Source organism: Pelophylax lessonae, assembly GCF_965119305.1.
Source record: "Pelophylax lessonae genome assembly, chromosome: 1".
Lineage (NCBI taxonomy): Eukaryota > Metazoa > Chordata > Amphibia > Anura > Ranidae > Pelophylax > Pelophylax lessonae.
Genome location: NC_138768.1, coordinates 763,654,188 through 763,670,448, shown reverse-complemented (window position 1 = coordinate 763,670,448; position 16,261 = coordinate 763,654,188).

Below are 16,261 nucleotides of genomic sequence, written 5' to 3'. Positions count from 1 at the left end.
ACAATTGTATGGCTTCTGTAAATGTTGCATATCAACTAAAATAGAAATGCATGTATAGTTAACTTCATATAGTGAGATATGCTTCAAAATAGAATTTAAATTTCAGTTTGTGATTTTTTTTAAATATATTTTACATATGTTAACATAATTTTGTATGCCTACTCTTCAACTATTTTTAGTTAAAACAGATCAGTTACCCCCTTTAAAAAATGTTTAATTTATTTTTCAGGTGCCCACTTATGCTGTAAAAGACAAAAGGGCAACATCTGTGAAAAGAAATTGAGCAGGTGAACTTGTGAGTTTGAATCTTGCAGCTACAGGCATGTCCCCGTCTATATTTCACAGAGGGATCACACTTACAGACCATTCAGTAGATGCAGCATGTTCTTCTGAATACTGCTCCAAAACAATCTCTGTTTTATTACTTTAAAGCTAGAGAGCTTGAGTAAAAAATTAAGCTAAGAAAAGGGTTACAATCAGGGCTAGGCCGAGACAGAGAAAGAAGAGGCATCCAATTTGGGTGCCATGCTGAAGGAGGCTTAGATGATGCAGGAGCCTCTCCTGCTCCTGCATCACTCACCTGAATCCTTTGCTGTGCAGGGCTTAGCTGTCAAACTGCTAGCTCAATACTACAGATTACACAAGGGGCTCAAGGCTCCAGGGCATAGCTGTCAAACTGCTAGCTCAATACTACAGATTACACAAGGGGCTCAAGGCTCCAGGGCATAGCTGTCAAACTGCTAGCTCAATACTACAGATTACACAAGGGGATCAAGGCTCCAGGGCATAGCTGTCAAACTGCTAGCTCAATACTACAGATTATAGGAGGAGATCAAGGCTCCATCTGTGTAACCAGTGGCACTTTGTTCCGCTGGCAGTGTGACAGTTGCCATCTCTGTATCAGGGGCATTTCATCTTTACACTAATTCTCCCTGCAAACCCAGACTTACAATACCCCTCCATACTCCCCTCCCCTTCCCCTTTAACCCTGTAGTCACACTAACCCTCCCTGTAACTTCAACCTTTAATTTTAACCATTCTTGGAAAACTAACCTTAACAAAAACACTTTTCTACTATATGTACACCTAACTTCTTTTATACACAATTACCTCACCTTTCTCTGGACACTTGCAGTGAAGACCAACCTTTCTGAATCAATTCACACTGATAGCAAAGTCACAATGTTTGAATATTCTGCTTACGCCTTTGGCAAAAAAAAGTCTAATATTTAAAAATGGAATGATGATATTTTTGCAAAAGCTACTAAATTCAAAATGTAATCTTTGACCTTTTGACATAAATGCAATGTGTTGCAGAAAGCTAACACCATCCCTCCTAACGGGAGCGAAGGACACCTACAGTCAGGTCCATAAATATTGAGACATCAACACAATTCTAATCTTTTTGGCTCTATACACCACCACAATGGATTTGAAATGAAACAAACAAGATGTGCTTTAACTGTAGACTTTCAGCTTTAATTTGAGGGTATTTACATCCAAATCAGATGAACAGTGTAGGAATTGCAACAGTTTGTATATGTGCCTCCCACTTAAGGGACCAAAAGTAATGGGACAGATAACAATCATAAACCAAACTTTCACTTTTTAATACTTGGTTGCATATCCTTTGCAGTCAATTACAGCCTGAAGTTTGGAATGCATAGACATCACCAGATCCTGGGTTTCATCCATGATGATGCTCTGCAAGGCCTCTACTGCAACTGTCTTCAGTTTCTGCTTGTTCTTGGGGCATTTTCCCTTCAGTTTTGTCTTCAGCAAGTGAAATGCATGTTCAATCGGATTCAGGTCAGGTGATTTACTTGGCTATTGCATAACATTATTGCATAACATTCCACTCTTTGGGAGTGCGCATGCGCGGCAGCTCCGACATGGCGGTTTAATCAGGGAGCTCCGCGCCTCTCGGGATTCAGTCAGACCCCAGACCGGCTGTAACGACAGCTTTACCCCGCCATCTAGCGTACCCTCCTCCTAGCGGTCCCTCGCTGTATGTCCCCGGGTCACCGGGGAGCCGTATCCCGCCGCCTCCGATTCTCTCCCTCAGAGCGGGACCCGGCCAAGATGGCTACCGCGCTTTACTTCTCCCCAGAGACCGGCAGAGAAGGGGAGGTAGGGGACGTAATGGAACACAATACAGGCTTGTCACCAGTTTCACCAGACCCCTGGCTCTCCCCATCCACACCCGCATACCTCCCACAACCCCCATATGCCTCACCTGCATCCACGGAATCCCTTATTAGCAGGACAGTGGATCAGGCCACAGGGATCCCGGGATTGCATTCACCCGAGGCCCAGGCTCTGCAGCACCATCTAGGCCTCAGCTCCCCAGGGCACTTCCCTGATCTTTCCCTCTTGATGACCAAGTTCTCAGAGATGCTAGCAAATGGACTTGCCCAAAATGCCTCACAGATCACAGGATCCATCAAAGCCGAACTTCAAAATATTGGCACCAGGATTGAGGCTATCGAGAATGTTATGGACCACACGGTAGCGAGAGCCAATCAAAATACCGCGTGCATCCAGACGATACAAGATCAATTGGACACAGCACTAACTAAATTGGACGATCTTGAAAATCGGAGCAGACGTCTGAACTTCAGAATCAGGGGGATCCCTGAAACCATCACAGAAATTCCAGACACAGTCAAAGCTTTCATTAAAGACATCTTACCGGACATCCCTGATCACCGTTTGGAACTCGATAGAGCGCACAGGGCCCTACAACCACCCCGTAAGTATGGCCTACCCCGAGACGTTATAGTTAAGACACACTTTTACGGGGTCAAGGAGGACCTAATGAAGAAGTGCAGGGGCTAGGAGGCTCTATTCATCCAAGGCCATAAAATTCAACTGTTTGCTGACCTCTCCCCCATGACCATACAGTGCCGAAGATCCCTGAAACCGCTCACACTGGCACTCTCGACTAAATCGCTGAAATATTGGTGGTGCTTCCCCTTCAGACTTAATTTTCACTTCCAAAACAAAACGCATGGCTTCTCCAGCCTCCAGGAAGGTGAACGGCTCCTTCTTCAACTGGGGCTCCTATCCAGGGACCCCTCCCCCACTTAGTCTGCTACAAGACGGGAATCCTCCAAGCGACCTCCACCGATTAGTCCACTGTCATCGGTCTGGAACAAACCGCAGACGAAACGCCACCGCAATGTCAAGCCTCCCTGATTTCCCTGGTGTCCCATGGAAGTTTTCTTCTTGCTGATGAAGATCCAGAGTCGTCACCTGGGATGGGTCGTATATGGCCCCTTCGTTCATTTTTGACGAACTTGGACCTCCCCCCCCTTTTTTTTCTTTTTTTTTTTTTTGTTTCTATAGTTTTCTTTTTGCCGCACAATATCTTCACTATGCCTACTTACAACAACAATGTTTTCCTTTCCTAAGTGTATGTGACTTTGCATTCCCCCCTTATTTTGTTTACCGGCCATTATTTTGGTTTCAGGCCGGTCAGGTCCCCCCTTCTATGTTGGGGCTGTTGGTCATTTTTGTATTCTCCTCTCAGCCGTAGTGACAGAAGTTCCCTCCCTAAATTGCACCCTACATCCCTCCACCCCACCCGTTCCTTTCCAATATCCCCCTTTCCCCGCTGTTCCCTCCCCCCCTTTTTTTTTTTTTTTATTATTTTTTCTTTTTTGTTATCAACACTTATTTTTGATGCTACTCATTCATTTTTAAGCTACTGCAAGGCATTATGTTGGGGTTTCTTTTCTTATCTACTTAGTTTTCCGGTCTGGGGCTCCTGGTCCGGAGGGGTTTTATTGCGCTAACCCCTGTCGGCTTCTGGACGGAAGTCTCTCCAGCACCCTACAGGGCAGCACCCTATCGGGAATAGGGTGCCTACATGTCTTCGGTTGGAGGGCCTGGGTTTCACCTAGGCCGCTCTAACTTTATGCAGGGCCTTGGTCCTGTGTGTTCTTCTGTTTCCTTTCTATCCCCTGCTTTCCCTTTTCTTTCTCTGATACTCCTTTTTTCTATTTTCCAGCATCCTATGATCCGTTCCCACCAACAGATGAAGTTCTCCATTTGTCCGCTTCCGCCTGGACCCTCTTGGGACCCCCTCGCACCTCATCCTAGATCTACGCACGCAGCGCATTCCTCCCACAGATGACATGTCTTCAAACGTGAGTAGTGATTTCTCTCTTCAGGTGGCATCTCACAACGTCCAAGGTCTAAATTCCCCCTTGAAACGGCGGAAAGCCTTTCAACATTACCATTCCCAAGGCATTGAGATCCTCCTGCTACAGGAGACCCATTTTCCTGAATCTTACAGACCCTCGTTCGTCCACCATAAATATCCTACCTTTTATATGGCCAACGCCTCTACTAAACAGAGGGGGGTAGCCATTTTCTTTTCCAAATCAGTAGCCTTCACCCACTCACATACCGTAGCGGACGCCCAGGGAAGATATATTTTAGTAAAGGGACACATTGGGGGCTTTCTTTATACTTTTGTCTCCTATTACACACCTAACAAGGGGCAGGCGGCCTTTTTCTCTAAAATGCTGCAGACTCTTTCCCCACACTTTGAGGGCTGTCGTGGCATACCTATCTCGCATTTTCTGGATACCTTATTGGCCTTTACAGGATGCATTGACTGGCATTTAGAATGGTTATCTTAAACAAAATGTCTTTTGAGTTAATCTCATTTTACTTTGATTTCTTTACATGTGTCACTGAGCTTGCAAAGGCTAAGAATATATCAGATGACCGAAACAGTGGAAATTCCCTATCTCTCAGAATATCAACTCTGTCTGGACAGCTGACCACAAAGCCAATAATATCTTCTAAAAAGCCCCTTTGGAACTTTTATTGAACGTCACCAAGAAATTTCCCATATGACAGAGAATCACGATCTAGATTGACATAATGCTTACTATAATTAGTTGTTAACTTTGATTGGACAAAAGATGTTAATAACAACCCATTTCTTGTACGTCAGATTGTAATGACAAACCCATTTCTGAGTATATTTAAACTCCAGAAATGTTGTAATAAATCAGGTCACTATGATTCAGCCATCTTGAGTCTTGTCTGATCTCATTATATATATAGCTATATATTGTCTGATTTGGTATCACTGACTAACAGGTAACAGGTATTTTGTACCTGAGGGAAAATTCCACAACAATTTGGCGAGCCAGCCAGGAGAGGTGACGTCATCTGCGGACGGAGTGAGACATCTGGACTGCATTGGATACACTGAAAATATCTGGCCAGGTAAGCCCATTGTCTGCTTACAATGTTTTTCAGTCCATCCAATGACGTCCAGGTAACTCTGTTTTATTTTTGACGTAATACCCTCTTAAAGAACCTAAACCCTTAGTCGGTGTATATATTGTTGCTACTAACATTTGTTGCGAAAGGTGAGGTTGGGTCAACCCTCACCACTGTGGGTGTCTTGGACACGCAGGAACGTGACCCCCAGTTGTGTTCTGGTAAAGCGGTCTCATTTCGGAGTGTCCATTTGAGACGTAGCAAGCATTGAATGTATATGACTGTTTTAGCCTGACATTTCATATACATGTAAAGGTTTCTATCTCTATGTTATAGTATATATGTAAACATATGCATATGGTAATAGGCTGATTTTAAGTTAGAAGTTATCCTGACATTGTGTATCGGCTGTGAGGGCCGAAGTCCAGGTCAGGGTACTTGGAAGTTAGCCTGACATTGTGTATCGGCTGTGAGGGCCGAAGTCCAGGTCAGGGTACTTGGGAGTTAACCTGACATTGTGTATCTGCTGTGCAAGGGACGAAGTCCAGGTCAGGGTAGTTAGAAGTTAGTCTGACATTGTGTATCGGCTGTGCAAGGGCCGAAGTCCAGGTCAGGGTACTTGGGAGTTATAGGTAGTTATTCTATTTCTTGGATAACAGTGAAATGGGAAACTGGGTTTCCGTAGATACTGACGATGGGAAAGGTCATTAGGACCATGGCCTTAGAGTGTATGGGTAACGGGGTTACCAGATAAATGGGGCAGACCAGGGAGTTTGCATTCGAAGATTAAATGCTCTGGGAGCATAGTCTTTGGGCTACACAGCCAATTAAAGTGTTCTGTAGTTGGACAGCTAATAATCCTAGCTGTAGGATAAGATAAGATAGGATATGGCAGATTTTTGTAAAGTGTATGAAACAGATTTGGCAAGAACAAACTTAAAATCAGTTGCAGAAATATGGAAGCAGGAGAGTATGAGGTTGAATGAGTATTGATATTATGATAAATAAGTTGAAACAAGTATAAACAATAATGTGTTGAATTGTTTCATGAGAAAACACAGCAAATCTTGTATTCATAAGAAAAAAGTAAGTAAGTAAGTAAGTAAGTAAGGATGCCTTTAATTCATAAGCCTGTTGTGGTTACTTTTAAGACAGGAAAAAAAAACAGGCTCTGTGTCTTTGATATAAAAAGAGGAAGTAGCCGAAGAGGTTCCTTCTCCGTGAGCTTGGAGAAAGAGGAAAAAAAAAAGATTGTTTCTTTATTTGATAAATGAACGGCATATGATATTTTTGGGTTTATTTTGTATTAAATTAAACTAAGATGAAAAATAATAGGTTGCCCTTTAAACCAGGAATCTTTGTTTAGACATTAAGGGTTACCGCAATTAACGTGACCATTGAACCCTATTGGCACTGAGCCAAAAGTTTTAAAATAGAATAACTTTTTTATATAATTATGGTTTATTAAGTGGTATTTCAGGGGCACCCTCCGTAACCAAAGGGGAACCTCTAATAAGATTTTTGAAATTCGGGACAAAGTTTTAGAGGATATTTGTTTGAAAGATAAAAAGTACATTACTTCCTGTCATTATGGGTGTATAAAAAGTGACCTACTACAAATAGTGTAAAGACAGGACATTAGAGCAAAGAATTGCAACCACCCCCTCTACCCCAGAAGATGGACAGTAGATAAGGTATTCAGCTAACCTGTGTCCGCATGTCCCCATCAGAAGCGTCCGAAAGGTTTACAGTAGGAATAACAGTGGTGAGAGTGGTTTCCTGCCTGGCTTCAAAGGAAAAGGGGAAGTCATTTAAAAAAAAAAAAAAGTAATGTTTGTGTTGAGTTAAAATTTCAGTGTTCAGTTTCAGATGAAGTGCCCATTAATCCAGTATGTAGCATATGTCTCTTGCCAGCTTGACCCAGTGATAAAAGTGATAAAAGGATCCTCAGCTGTGTGCGGGCCACAGCCTGCAAAAGAGCTGCTGGGTAAAACAGGTGCAATGTATTTAAGCCAGTTTACTTCCAGTACAGGAGCAGGCACTAGAGGGGGGAGGGGAAAAAATGTTTGTTAAATATCCCCCATGACTGTTTTTGAGCTGATGATGGCAGAATCTGAATTGTTGAGCCCTGCCAAAAAGGCTCCTCTCTGGAGCCCTGATGAGACCCTTTATGTAGATGGATCATGTTTGTAAACAGAGGAGGGTAAGCCTGTAACTGGGTATGCAGTAGTAACAGCAATAAATAAACAAAAATAATGCAGAGGCATTAAATTTAAAGTTCTAAGCACAAGCAGCTGATGGTTTTGGCAAAGGCCTGTGAATTTTAAAGAGTTAACATTCATATTGACATGATTTTGGTCATATTTTTGAAAGCTTGTAACTTTTTGACCTCAGCTGGTAAGCCAAGAAAAAGCATGCAGATACAATAGAGACTGTTCTTAGTCTTCCAGTGTTTCACCAAGGTGGCCATTTATTAAAAAAAACCAAGGCACATGCAAGAGAGGACACAGAAGAAGCTGCAGGAAACGCAAGGGCCGACAGAGCAGCGAAGAAGGCTGCACTGGAACAGGTCCCTATCCGGGTACTGACACTCCTAGGAAAGCAACCAACTCCTGTAAGTATGGCAATCTTGATATCATTGCAGAAAAAGCCCCCTCACAGGAGCGTGAGAAGTGGCGGAAGAAAGGTGCAACACAGGATGTAACTGGTTGCTGGAGGATGGAGGAGCATTTCTGTCTGATCTCAGGCCCTATACCCGAGGGTGGCAGCCGCAGCTCACGGATCGTGTCATATCTCAAAGACTCTAATGACCACCTTGGTAATACAACACTGGTTAGCACCAGGTTTTCCTGGAGTAGCTGCAAAATATACTGCTTCTTGTCTTACCTGTGCTAGGTACAATGTTGGTAGAGCTGTAAGCACCCCATAAAAGCACCGCCTAAGTCAGACTGTCCTTTCCAAGGAGTTCAAATAGATTACATTGATTTCCCACAGTCTGGTCCCGATGCACATGTTTTAGTTTGTATAGACATTTTTCAGGATGGCCTAAGGCCTGGCCAGTCTCTAGGGGTACAGTACAAACCACAGGAAAAAGGCCTTTGCCCCAGGTAATGTGCAGGTATAGAATCCCAGAACCTATGGAAAGTGACAGGGGTACTCACTTTACAGGAAGGGTTCTACAAGAGATCCTATCCGCACTAAATATTGAGAAAGCCTTTCACACTCCATATCACTCACAGAGTAGCGGAAAGGTACAAAAGGTTGTATGGTAAAAAAAAAAAAAAAACACAAGTTGAGTAAATAATAGCAGAAACAAGTAGATTGTTTTACGTTTTTTCCTTTGTCAGGAACACTCCAAAGAGAGGTGTGGGTACCTGAAGCAGGTCTCTATTTACCACAGAAATTGCAAGCTGCACACTCAGATCTCACTAGATGTGTTGCAGCGCTTTAAAAGCAATTGACAAAAATGCATAATAGTGTGTTTTCATCCCTACCAGATCCAAATGAGGATACTAAGTCATAAAGTAAGGCTACTAAGAGTGCAATTGGTTACACCAACATCCCTCAAGGTAGAAGGGATACATGGATTCACGCCAGTCATTGAAAAAAGGTGGTACAATGATTTTCTTTAAATTTTTGATATGTATGGAAATGTTGGGTATAATGAAGGGGCAGGACAATAAAAGAGACAGACAACCTAAGGCCCAATGTACTGTTAAGTTTAAAACCAGGTAGCCAGGAAGTCAGGGTACTCAGGGTGCTAGATATGTCCACAATTACACCCAGAGTCCCAGACTATACCTGTGCTAGTAAACCCACTTGCATTAGGGGATCTAAATCAGACAGAGTTTTCAAAATCCTATAGAAACATTACCAGTGCACAAAAGGACATGTTAATTCCCCCAAAAGTCGCAGGTTTCAAGAATCCTACAGTGTGTATAGTGTTCTATGGAAATAAAACTGATGTAGGAAGGGTGGACTGTTCACAAGCACTGATAAACATATCCTGCCCACAGCTGACTGTGAACAGCCCATGAAATGAAACTTGCATGCATTACAGAAATGAAACTGTTAAACATAAAATATGAGCCATATTAAATGACAATATGGACATTTCTCACCTAGGAGAAGCCCTCAGGTTTCTGTTGTTCAGACAGAAACTGGGGTATTATGCAGAAAAGTTATTAATACCCATTTTCACCCCAGGGTGGTCACATTCAGGGTTGGGAATCTATTGTGTCTGTGCCAATCAGTGTGTCACAGTAACAGGTACTACAACCTCTTTATTTCCAATGGTGTCCGCCCATCCAAATGAACACAGTCTTTTGGAGGTTTTGCCTTATCTCCTAAAATAATGAAAGTGGTGTATTTATATTGATGTTTATGATAATTATGATCTCTAGTTATCTGTTGAATTAAAATAATTATGAGTTTGGTTGATAAGGTTACCAAGGCCAAGGAGACAACCTATTTCAACTCTATACGGAAATAAGAAGGGATTGATGATGCTGAGTATGCTGTAATGAGAAATCTGTCACCTCAAACCCCCATGTATGAAGAAATTTCCGCCTCAGAACCTTACCAAGACTCGGACACCCCCCACTGAGGTTTGCCCTCTGGGCCAGTGTTCCAAGCGTAAGGGGCTGCTCCCTTGGAGGAATCTGATAAGCGGAATAGGTAGTTAGTTAGCCTGATCAATAAATTCTCAAGAGGGGTGAGATGTCGTGGCATACCTATCTCGCATTTTCTGGATACCTTATTGGCCTTTACAGGATGCATTGACTGGCATTTAGAATGGTTATCTTAAACAAAATGTCTTTTGAGTTAATCTCATTTTACTTTGATTTCTTTACATGTGTCACTGAGCTTGCAAAGGCTAAGAATATATCAGATGACCGAAACAGTGGGAATTCCCTATCTCTCAGAATATCAACTCTGTCTGGACAGCTGACCACAAAGCCAATAATATCTTCTAAAAAGCCCCTTTGGAACTTTTATTGAACGTCACCAAGAAATTTCCCATATGACAGAGAATCACGATCTAGATTGACATAATGCTTACTATAATTAGTTGTTAACTTTGATTGGACAAAAGATGTTAATAACAACCCATTTCTTGTACGTCAGATTGTAATGACAAACCCATTTCTGAGTATATTTAAACTCCAGAAATGTTGTAATAAATCAGGTCACTATGATTCAGCCATCTTGAGTCTTGTCTGATCTCATTATATATATAGCTATATATTGTCTGATTTGGTATCACTGACTAACAGGTATTTTGTACCTGAGGGAAAATTCCACAACAAGGGCAGACTCATCCTGGGAGGTGAATCCAACTTAGCGTTTGACAACACCCTGGATAAATCAGGAAAGGGCCCCCACCGTTTGCGGAGGCCCTCTAAACAAAGTTTGAGAGTCGCACGTCTCATCCACTCACTGGGTTTGTTGGATATTTGGCGGGAACTGAATCCCTCAACCCGGGATTACACCCACTATTCGGCACCCCACCGCACCCTGGCTAGGATTGACCACATTTTTGTCCCCACCACGGACGTTCCGGCGGCTGTCAGGGCGGTGATCAGGGACCTACCGTGGTCTCACCACTCCCTAGTGTACCTTAAAATTAAAGGTTTATTCCCACGGGTAGGCCCCTCCCCTTGGCGATTGAACGAGTCTCTTCTGAAAGATCAGGCTCACAGGACCATGATTGACAAACTGATCCAGGAATACTTCATTACTAATGATTCGCAGGACATCTCTCCCTCTTCCCTTTGGGGAGCCCATAAGGCAGTGCTCAGGGGTCATCTCATACAACTTGGGGCTAAGATCCAACGGGAACGCAAAATGGACATTGTCCGCCTTGAGCAAGAATACAAACGCTTAAGCAGGAAACACAAACACCGCCCAAATTCGGCCTCCCTGCAGAAACTTGATGAGATAAAGTTGTCCCTGAACTTAGCTCTGATGGCTAGAGCCGAAAAGAGTCTACGTTGGCAGAATGCCCGCCTACTTGCTTCGCAAGACAAATCTGGACCCAGACTCGCTTCCAAACTATCACCAAAATACAGAGTAGTATCTATGCCCAAAATAAAATCTTCTTCGGGCGAGCTCACTAGCAATCCTAACAAAATTATGGCCTAATTTCACTCCTTCTATTCGGCTCTTTACATGGACCCCAATCCAGTTAAGGGGGGCGACATAGACTCTTTTTTAGATAGCCTACCCCTCCCGCAACTCAGCGGGATCATCGGTCCTCTCTCGAAGAACCCTTTTCAGAGCAAGAGATTCTGTTGGTGATCAAGTCTCTACGCACTAATTCCACCCCAGGCCCCGATGGCTTCACTAATTTTTACTACAAGTCCTTTGCGGATACCCTCGCCCCCCATCTAGTCAGATTCTTTAACTCCCTTAAGGGGTACGCTCCCCTTGATCGGTCCATGAATCGGGCATTTATATCGGTCATCCTCAAACCAGGAAAGGATCACTCGGAAGTGGGTAACTATCGGCCAATATCCTTAATTAATAAAGATCTCAAGATTTTAACAAAAATTTTGGCTAACCGTCTCTCCAAATTCATTCAATCCTATATTCACAGGGATCAAGTGGGATTCATCCCAGGCCATCAGTGACCGGACCAGATTAGGAGGGTGATCGATGTGGCTACCCTTATGAGATCGGGATGGGATGGAGCTCCTCCTCGAGAGGGCTTTCTTCTTTCGCTAGACTTGCACAAAGCCTTTGATTCCCTCTCTTGGCCCTTTCTCTTCTCCACCCTTGCTAGATGGGGCTTTGGACCATCATTTCTAGCCGTACTGCGGGCGCTGTACTCCGAACTCTCTGCTCAGATTAGGCTACAGGGTCTATACTCTGAACCCTTCACAATTCACAGAGGGACCAGGCAGGGATGTCCCCTGTCCCCCCTCATATTTGCCATAGCTCTTGAATCACTGGCCGTGGCTATTCGCCTTCACCCTGACATTCACGGTATACAATGTGGCCATACCACTCAAAAATGTGCACTATTTGCGGACGACATACTTTTGTTTGTCACTTCCCCACTTATTTTGCTTCCCAACATCTTGTCCCTCCTCAACAACTTCGGCTCTGTCTCTGGACTGAGAATCAATATGAGCAAAACACTAGCTTTAAACATCAACCTCCCACCCCCTTTGGTTACCCGCCTCCTGGATCATTTCCCTTTCTCGTGGCATTCTGACTCGATCCCATATCTGGGAGTGCACATTACAGCTTCCATTTCTGAGTTACACGCGACCAATTACGCTCCATTGTATAGGAAACTCAGAGCAGATTTGTCTGAATGGTCCAAATTCCGATTGTCTTGGCTCGGCAGAATCAATGCGGTCAAAATGACCTTACTCCCACGCTTACTGTATTACTTCAGAGCTCTCCCTATCCCTGTGGTAAAGTCCCAATTGGCTTCCCTCCAACAACACATCATAAGATTTATTTGGGGTAAGAAAGGTTATAGACTGAACAAAAGCACACTCCTCAGGTCTCGTAGGCAAGGTGGACTCGGAGTCCCAGACATATGGAAATACTACCAAGCGGCCCAATTAGCTCAATTCTCTATCATTTATGCTAAGGGAGTCAAGCCGGATTGGGTTTATATGGAGAGACAGGCAGTCCCTCTCCACACTATTGATTTTCTGCTTTGGCAACCACCTTCCTCGCGGCCTCCGATACTGGCGCCTACTCTCTCGCATTAATTTACACTCTGTGACTCAGTACACAAAACAAATACAGTTACCTCACCCTGGGGTCCCCTACAGCATATCTTCAATAATCCTGATTTCCCCCGGGGAATGATATCAAAGCATTCAAATGGTGGACGGACAAGGGTCTCTATAGGATCGGACATTTCTTTGATGCAAAGGGCCCTTTTACATACTCACATTCCCGGAATACGCTGGGAATGCCACCTGCAGAGAGATTTCGATTTTCTCAGATCTCACATTTCCTTACTGGGGTCAAATATAGGTCCAGGGATCCCCTATCGGTCACTCCTTATGAACAGTGGTGTTCTAGAATACAGGATGTCAAGGGGGGAATTTCGCTTATATATTCATCCCTGATAGACACGGCTGTCAAGACTTCATATATGTTGAAATGGGAGCAGGAACTACATATAACCTGGGATCCAGCGGTATGGCACAATTGCATTGGGAGAGCCACTCGCGGACTCCACATTGTGAGTCTCATGGAAGCCAATTTAAAAGTCCTTATGCGATGGTATATGGTACCTGCTCGCTTGGCGGTGATCTTCGCCAACTCCCCCCCTGTATGTTTCAGGGGCTGGGGCCTTTTGGGCACTCACGTTCATGTTTTCTGGGAGTGCCCCAGACTACCGTAACTTCTGGAATAAAATTTTTCGCACAGTGCAGCGAGTCACGGGGGTGCAGATAGCGCAATCTCCAAAATACGCCCTCCTTTGCCATTATATTCCTCAAGTTCCTAAGAGCACTCAAGCCCTTATTTCATATATTTTTCTAGGGGCTAAACTTACCATTGCTAAACATTGGAAACAACCCACTGTTTCTTTCCTTTCCGCGAAACGCAAAATCTCCTGGATCATGACCCAGGAGAAGATGTTTAGCATTTTGGAAGACTCCACAGAAAAATTTGAATCTATATGGGAACCCTGGGCGACATTCGTCCACATCGCGCTTTGATCTAGGTCTACAAGAACGGACTTGTTGGCGGCGGATGCTCTTTTCCTCGGTGGGTTCGGACCATTGGATCATCTTCTCTTTGGACCCCTCTCTTTCCTCCTCCGCTTTCTCACTTTTCCACCCTCTTCTCCTCCTTGCTCTTCTTTCTTTTCTTCTAGTTTACTTTTGTGTGATTTTCGCTTTCCTTCTGTTTGTCATCACAGTTTGTAAGGTCTGATTAGCGACTAATCAACTCTGTCTTTTTGGTAGTTTCGGTTCATGAATGTTTCTACTATGGATTGTACACGATTTAGATATCTTCTACCTTACAGGAACTCTAGGGGGCTGATGTCCGTTCTGGTATATCTCTGCCTCCTCCTGCTACTTCTCCATGGGGCACAGCATGTTCCCTTTTGGGGTGCCCCAGGTGAACTGGCCCATGCTCCTGTTTAGACATCACCCTGAATAACACTGTTTACCTCTATGTGTATTGTAGCGGATAACGCATTCCTCTGTTGAGCCTTTCCGCAGCCTGGATTTGTCGTTGTTTGGGACTACCAAAACTGTGTTCCCTTAGCTATATTGAGAGTTGATTCATCTGTAACCTTACAGTTTGCTTATTATATGTTTGAAAGCTGTTTTATGTTATCTTTCTTGCAAATTCAATAAAAATTATTGAAAAAAAAAAAAAAAAAGCTCTTTGGTTGCTTTTGCAGTATGCTTCGGGTCATTGTCTATCTGCACTGTGAAGCGCCATCCAATTAGTTCTGAAGCATTTGGCTGAAAATCAGCAGATAATAATGCCCAAAACACTTCAAAATTCATCCTGCTGCTTTTTTCAGCAGTCACATCATTAAATACAAGAGAACCAGTTCCATTGGCAGCAATACATGCCCACGCCATGACACTACCACCACCATGCTTTACTGATGAGGTGATATGCTTTGGATCATGAGCAGTTCCTTTCCTTCTCCATACTCTTCTCTTCCCAACACTCTGATACAAGTTGATCTTGGTCTCATCTGTCCATAGGATGTTGTTCCAGAACTGTGAAGGCTTTTTTAGATGTTGTTTGGCAAACTTTAATCTGGCCTTCTGTTTTTGAGGCTCACCAATGGTTTACATCTTGTGGTGAACCCTCTGTATTCACTCTGGTGAAGTCTTCTCTTGATTGTTGACTTTGACACACATACACCTACCTCCTGGAGAGTGTTCTTGATCTGGCCAACTGTTGTGAAGGGTGTTTTCTTCACCAGGGAAAGAATTCTTCGGTCATCCACCACAGTTGTTTTCCATGGTCTTCCGGGTCTTTTGGTGTTGCTGAGCTCACCGGTGCATTCTTTCTTTTTAATGATGTTCCAAACAGTTGATTTGGCCACACCTAATGTTTTTGCTATCTCTCTGATGGGTTTGTTTTGTTTTTTCAGCCTAATGATGGCTTGCCTCACTGATAGTGACAGCTCTTTGGATCTCATATTGAGAGTTGACAGCAACAGATTCCAAATGCAAATAGCACTCTTGAAATGAACACTGGACCTTTTATCTGCTCCTTGTAAATGGGATAATGAGGGAATAACACACACCTGGCCATGGAACAGCTGAGCATCCAATTGTCCCATTACTTTTGGTCCCTCAAAAAGTGGGAGGCACATATACAAACTGTTGTAATTCCTACACCGTTCACCTGATTTGGATGTAAATGCCCTCAAATTAACGCTGAAAGTCTGCAGTTAAAGCACATCTTGTTTGTTTAATTTCAAATCCATTGTGGTGGTGTATAGAGCCAAAAGGATTAGAATTGTGTCGATGTCCCAATATTTATGGACCTGACTGTATTAGCAAAAGTATGTAGGCATAGGACACATCCTCTGTCATGCCCACCAAAAGGACAATTATACAGTATAATAAAAACAAAAAAAAATCAAACCCACAAATGCTTTATTTAGCACTATTAACCCTTTTTTTAATGGCTTTTGACATTTACAAATGCAGCCATTTAGAAATTGGATGAAAGGTTTAGCACTGGTAAGATAAAAAGTGCATTTTATATACAACTAAAAAGATCAGACCAAAATAAGGGACACATGAGGAGGAAAGAGGGACAGGGAGACTTTGTTCCAAATCACAGACAGTCTCTTGAAATTAGAGACAGTTGGGAGTTATGCTAACACTGTGAAGCATGGTGGTGGCAATACACAGTAAGGATACATTCCATCTGCAGGGAAAACTGAGAAATTGGTGAGGTAACAGATAGATGGTACACAAGAGCATTTACCCCGGCTCCCCATCACACACAAAAAGAATCCAATAATAACAAGGGGATAATTCTCTGTTGATGTTAGTTT